The 6,969-nt window shown below is 44.5% G+C and overlaps 1 pseudogene; it reads right to left on the bottom strand.

Moving 5' to 3' along the window:
* Positions 1 to 347: 347 nt before the first annotated feature.
* Positions 348 to 4,881, bottom strand: LOC116898479 (annotated as a pseudogene).
* Between the last annotated feature and the right edge of the window lie 2,088 nt (positions 4,882 to 6,969).

Here is a 6,969-nt window from a genome sequence, read left to right as displayed (position 1 = left end):
TCCTTAGCTACTTTTAAATAGAGCAGCAACAAACATGTCTGTTTTTCCAGACAAGGTTTCTCTGTGTAACCATGGTTGTCCTGAGACTAGCTTTGTAGTCTAGCCTGGACTCACACTCAAGAGATCCACCTGCCTCTGCTTTTAACGTGTCCTAGAGGTTTTGCTGGGCTGTGTTTATTTTATCACCTGGAACATATACATACCCCTCCTGCCTCCCCTTTCTTCCCTTCCCCTTCGCCCTCATCCTCTATCTCCTGTCTTTGTCTCTTCCCCATTCCCTCTGTCCTTCTGGGGCAAACACATCTCCTTTGTGGTGAAAACTTGGTCTTTGGGGTCCTGGGCAGACACTATTCCTTTGACTGTGCAGCTCTTGAGCATGCGCAGCGTTGTCTCGAGACGCGACCAATAGACGGGTCTCCAATCAACTGAAAAGCCTTTCTATCTTCGGTGCCACGGGTGCATTCCTGACCCGGTTCTTGTTCAACAGCGTCTGTTTCTGCTCTCACCTTTGTGTTTCCATGTAATGCTAAGACGATGACGATGGAGGCAATATCAGAAGGACTCCTGTATGTTCCAGGCCAGCCAAGGCTACACAGTGAGACCATCTAATAAGATCATTTAGTCGACTTTTATTTAGGTTCTATCAAATCTGTGAGTGCACTATGGAGAAACCTGACGTCCCTATAATATTGAATCGTCTAGTCTGAAAGCATTACTCCTCTCTTTATTTCCAATAATGTTTTGCAGCTTTCCATGAGAAAGAATTGGCACCATGCATTTTGAAGATTTGTTACTAGGCATATGAATTTCCCCCGTGCTTTCATAATAGGCATGGTGGGTATGCATCGTTTTCGAAATTGAAAACTTGCCTTCTTGCTGATGTGTGGCATTTTTATTTTATCCTAACATATACTAAAGAGCTTGATTTGCATTTCCTAGTGACTCACAACACTGGAATCTTTTCATGTGTTTGTTAACTCTTTCATACTGTGAGAATATTTTTTTCTATTAAAGGTGGCTAGTCTGACAGGAACCAATATTTCATAATTGCCCCCTGCACACACAAAGACCCTGTAGAGTTTTCATGGAAAGGAATTCAAATCTTTGAATCTCCCTCACATAGTGAGACTTCTGCTTTTGCAAAGGTCTTGCTGCTCCTCCCCTTTTCCTTCCTTCCTTCCTTTTTTTTCTCCCCACCACTTTCCAAGTGGGCCAATCAGGAGTAGGCTGTGGGGAGCTCCCCCTTGCTTTAAGGGCATGAAAGATAGAGACAGTGTGCTGCTTGCTAACCTGGTTTGGGTTGTGATACTCCCATTACAGAAAGAAAACCTTGCTGGGTACCCTGGGCGTCTCTTTGTGCAGCACTGAGAACGTTCATTTCCAATATGTCTCTGGAGAAATTGTCACATCACATGCCCACTTCGAATGAAGCTATTTGCTTTCTGATTCCTGAGTTGTAGGAATCTGCCATCTGAACACAAGTCACTTACCCTGCGATGTAACTAACAGACGGTTTGGATGCCTTCGAACATAGCTGATGTGCACTGAGACACAAATGTTGGTGGTTTTGACAAAATTTGACCTCTTTTTCTCTATCGGTAGCATTTCCAAGAAATAAGGGCCTATCCCAAAGACACAAAGGCTTACTCCTGTGTTTCCGAGAGGTTTACTATGTGAGCACTTACGTTTCTCCTTATCACCGTGTCTTTTATGTGAGAAGAAACGAGTCAGATTCACTCTCTGGAATGCAGATCCCAGTTACCCCGTCATCATTTGCTGAAGACATGACTCTTTCCCCAGGGAGTCTTCTTGGCATTGAGGTTGAAAATTACTCAGCCATCAATATGGGAAACAATTTCTGTGTTGCCAAGACTATTCTCCTATATACACAACTGTCTACAACTGCACGGCACTGCCTTGGTTTCAGTAGTTTGACTACCTTTTTTTTTTTTTTGGTTCTTTTTTTTGGAGCTGGGGACCAAACCCAGGGCCTTGAGCTTCCTAGGCAAGCGCTCTACCACTGAGCTAAATCCCCAACCCTGTTTGACTACCTTTTAAGAGATTTTCTTTTTTATTTCTCTGTCTTCCGTCTCCTCTCTGTCTCTCTGTCTCTGTGTCTCTGTGTCTCCTTGTCTCTGTGTCTCTGTCTGTGTCTCTGTCTCTGTGTCTCTGTCTCCCCCCCACTCCCGATCTCTGCTCCATGTGTGTGCAGGTGCCTGCCAAAGCCCAGAAGGCAGCAGCAGAGCGCCCGGAACTGGAGTTCCAGGTGGTTGTGAGGCACCATGTAGTTGCTGGGATCAGAACTCAGGTCCTCTGGAAGAGCAGTGAGTGTTCTTAACCACTGAGCCGTCTCTCCAGCCACCTTCACTGTAACTCGAGTCTTCCTGTATCTGTCCTTCATTTTCAAGATTGTTTTGACTGCTCTGAATTTCTCATGTTTTCCTATAAATAAGCTTTTCGGTTGCCAGTGGGGAGGGAAGGTGAGCTAGTGTTTGGTAGGCATGGTGTTAAATCTGTAAACCCATTTAGGGCACTTGTTATCTTAACTATAAACAGTAAGACTGGGTGTGGCTGGCTTTCCATCTATTTAGAGATCCGTTAATTTGTTTCCACAGAGTTTTATGATTTCAGTGACTCTTGTGCCTCTGTTGTTAAATCTGTGTCTATGTTTTCTATTATTTTGACACTATTATAAACGGGATTTTCTTAACTTCGGGTTGTTTACTGTCAATATCCTATTGACTTTTATGTACTGATCAGTGAGCCCTGCTGAATTTGCTTATCGGTTCTGATACCTCTTGGATAATTCCTTGGGATGTTTATATATAAAATAACCTGCAAATATAATGTACTTTTCCTTTCACGTCTGGGTGCTTTTATTTCTCTCACTTGCCTGTCACTTGATGTCTTAGCTACTTACTGCTGTTTTACTGCTGTGAAGAGACGCCATGACCAAGGCAACTTATAAATGAAAGCATTGGGCTGGAATCTTGTTTACAGTTTCAGAGGTTGAATCCATGACCATCATGGCGGGGAGCATGGCAGCAGGCAGGCAGGCATGGCTCTGGAGCAGTAGCTGAGAGCTCGGGACTTATTCACAAGTAGAGGAGAGGAAGACAGCCTGGTGTTTGAAACCTCAAGTCAGCCAACCCCCAGTGACACACCTCCTCCAAAAAGGCCACAACTCCCCTAACAAGGCCACGCCCTCCAGCAAGGCCCCACCTCCTCCAACAAGGACATACTTCCTTTAACGAGGCCACGCCCTCCTGCAAGGCCACGCCTCCTCCAGAAAAACCACATTTCCTAATCCCCCCCACCATTCTCCCCAAACAGTCTACCAACTGGAAGCCAAACATTCATTTAGATCTTTCTCGGTGGGCAACCTTCAGTGTTTCATCCATTAGCGTAAGGTCAGCTGTCTGGCTCCCACAGATCCCCTTGTCAGGTTGATGTTTTCCTTCTGTTCCTAGTTCATGAGAACACATTGGTCATGGTGTTCAGTCCTTTTTATATGTTGTAGGATGAACTTTTGCATTATTTTATATTCTAAGAGGAAGAAATATTTTAATCGTTTCGAAACATGGGAGGCATATTCTAGAAACACACATTTCATAAACACTTTCTTAAAAAATACTTTCATTCCTATTTTCATGTAGATCCCATTCTTTTAAAAACTTACTATTCAAGGTCAGTAAAGCAGTTTCACTATCAATGTTTTCTTTTTTAAAACCCCGAGATTTAAAAACAACAGTGAGGATCCCCACTTATCTTTATAGAGCACACAGTATATAAAGCCATTATCTTTTTTGGGCTCTAGTGTCAATCAGGACAAGCCCAGCTCCGTCACTAGGAGGCTGACAGGAACAGTAGCCGCCGTGTAGATTACTCGCTAGACTGCAATGAAGTCATGTGACAACTAACTTATGAGATGACAACAGTAGCCAAACCCACAGAAACGCAAACACCCAAAATGATGTGCTTTGCATGTACAAATATCTGTACTGGAGGCACGGCTCTCAAGCAATCAGATAGATTTAGTGTGGACGACCAGGGGGATGTAAGAGTCCCAACATGCAAAAACTGTCCTCATGGAAGAGGCTGGGATTTTCTGTGATGCTAATTATGTAGCTTCCGAACAGTTTGGGGAAGAACAGCCCCGCCCCCAGTGTTCGGGACGTCAACCTAACACAGCTTAACGCAGCATTGGGTGATGCTATAAGACTAGGTACAAACCCTCATGTCAAGTCTGGACGAGGCAACCCGATAGGAGGTAAAAAAAAGGGTTCAAGAGCGACCGAAAAAAAAAAAAAAAAAAAAAAAAAAAGGTCAGAAGCATCCCCCACTGCCACTGTTAGGAGTCTCACAAAAACCCCAAGCTGGACAACCACACCGTCTATACAGATAAGAATCATGCAGGCTCTGTGGCTGCTGCTTCCTCTCTGTAAGCCCCTATGAGCTCCCTGAGTTGTGCTTGCCTGGTGTCCTGGACCCCTCTGGTTCTTTAAAACAAACAAACAAACAAACAAACAAACACAAACTCGTTCTTTATTTGACCCTTTGTTTCTCTTGTTTTAAAGAGTCGTCTTCAGTGGGGCCGGAGTAAGACCTTTTCCTCCTTTCTTCCCTTCAGTTTGACTTTCTCAGTGCGCAGCATCTCCCCGCCCCCCGCCCCTTCTTATCTCCATTTATTCTTTTCTCCTGCAAAACCTGCGCCTGGTTCAGTTCTTCACCCTCGCTACCTGTGCCACTGATGCCAAATGCAACGTCCCCTTCGGGGTCTACTGGGAGAAAATCGTGGCGCTCGCAAGTCGGATGCCCTGGGCAGCCACATGTTTGGCAGCAGGCTCTGAGGTCCAGGAGGCAACCTGAGACTGACAGGATTCAGGTAGGCGGGGTCACACATGACATGAAAGAAGAAAGGAGGGCTATTTCCAGGAAGGACAGGGACCAAGAAGTGGGAAGATCAGAAACAAGGGAAGGAAGTAGTGGGTGGGGCCAAATAAGAACATAGTATATTGAAGTTTAAGTGTGGAAACGGTATAATGAAGCCTATTACTTTTGTGTGTTAATTTCAAAATAAAATCAAAGTATCAATCTGTGTTTACCTGCGTATTATATGTGTACATCAGTAAAAGTTACAACAGTTAATTGTCATGCATATATACACATATTACATACAATCTGATCATTTTTAATTTTTAGAATTTTTATTTTAGGATTTTCTACATGAATGCTGTGTTTACATTATTTCCATCCCTTCTCCATCCCTTTCCAACTCTTCCTGTGTCTCTCCTCTCCCTCTCAGATTATGACTTCTTCAGTTCTCTGTCTCTGTCTCTGTCTCTGTCTCTCTCCCTCTCTCTCTCTCTCTCTCTCTCTCTCTCTCTCTCTCTCTCTCACACACACACACACACACACACACACACACACGTGTGATCTCTTGTTTAGGGCTGACCACTTGGGATTGACTAACCTATGAGACAGGAGTCTTGTCCTTGGAGAAGACTGATTCTCCCTCTCATGCAGCCAGTAATTGTCTGTAGCTCTTCCTCTAGGGGTGGGCCTTGTGAGACCTCCCTCATCCGTGCTAGAGTGTCATTTAGTGTTGTCAGGTCTCATTTAGGCAGCCATGTCTTTGAGACTTCATTGGCATAGCTTCCATTTCATGCAGGGAAGCCACTCTTTTGAATGAGGTCCTGGTCCGGCTCGTACAGTCTTTCCACCCCATCTTCTGAGATGTCCCCTGAGACCCAGGAATAGTGGTGTTGCATCAGAGATGTATCCATTGGGACTGGGCTCCCCATGGTTGGCTGTTCTCCCCATTTGACCGGTGGTGGATTTTGTGATTGTCTCCATCGGCTGCAGATGGAGCTTCTCTGGTGAGAGGTGAGAGTATATGGGTATAAAGATATGCCCTTAGAATGTACCTAGAAATTGTACATTTAGGGAAATGGAAGTAGCAGGTTCTCCAGGATAGCCAGCATTCGCTACGTTGTGGGTTCTTATTTCTTCCATCCTTCTCCACCCTTTTTCTACCATCTCAACCCCTTAACGCTAGACAGGAGAGAAAAAAGGATAGAAAGGAAAAGGGGTGATGTCACCGTTCGACTGTTTCCTGCTGATTAGAGGCATGGAGTTTCTTGGGGCAAGTTTAATCTACGACATCGGGATATCTAATTTCTTCTTGGAATACAACGACTTAAACTGAAATCAACAGCAACCAACCAACGAGCAGCGCCCCTGGCCTCCAACTCTCAGGGCCCTGGTGTTCATCTACCCTCTGAAGTGTCCCCAATGTCACACAATCGCAGAGACTGTCTGCAGCTGGGAAAAAAATGACAGCCCTGCTAAAGCACGAGGCAAATCATAGTCAGCTGCTGTGGACGATCTGAAGGAATCCCTTATCCCACACCTGGGGTTAAAATGGAAGACATAGTCTTGTAATATTTCTGTGGGTTTTTTTAAAGAAACAAAATATTCCAAAATGATCACTACAGTCCAGGCTCCCTTTCTCCTTTCCTTATGTTTATGTTTTTCAAATGTCTAAACAAGGCCACACCGGTTGCTTTGTCTGTTTTCTCTGCAACCGATTCATTTCAGCGTCTGTTCCTACTAACTGGATATTTTTTCATTTTGACTATAGTTCACATTCTTCTTGGCATGGCATAGCTTTAGTTGACACTGGACAGCATAATCGTTGTGTCATTAAGAGTCTTGTGGGTTTTCTTGTTAACTGTTTTAAAGTTGGGTCTGGGGTAGCTGAGTTTGATATTGAACTCCTGGTCTTTCTGCCTCTAAGGCTTGAGTGCTGGGACTGCAGGTGCCAGGCTGTTGTTGTAAAATTATATAAAATAAAATGCTGTCTTTTATTCCCCACTAGATCCACAACAGCAGTGCCCCCAAGATATCTCCTAGATATCTTGCCAGAAACACACCCCAACTCCGTGGTGGCCCAGTGTCTCTGCCACC

Source organism: Rattus rattus, chromosome 4 (genome assembly GCF_011064425.1).
Source record: "Rattus rattus isolate New Zealand chromosome 4, Rrattus_CSIRO_v1, whole genome shotgun sequence".
In the NCBI taxonomy this organism is placed as follows: Eukaryota; Metazoa; Chordata; class Mammalia; order Rodentia; family Muridae; genus Rattus; species Rattus rattus.
Note: the sequence above shows the minus strand (reverse complement) of the source record. Positions and strands in the feature narration are given on the sequence as shown.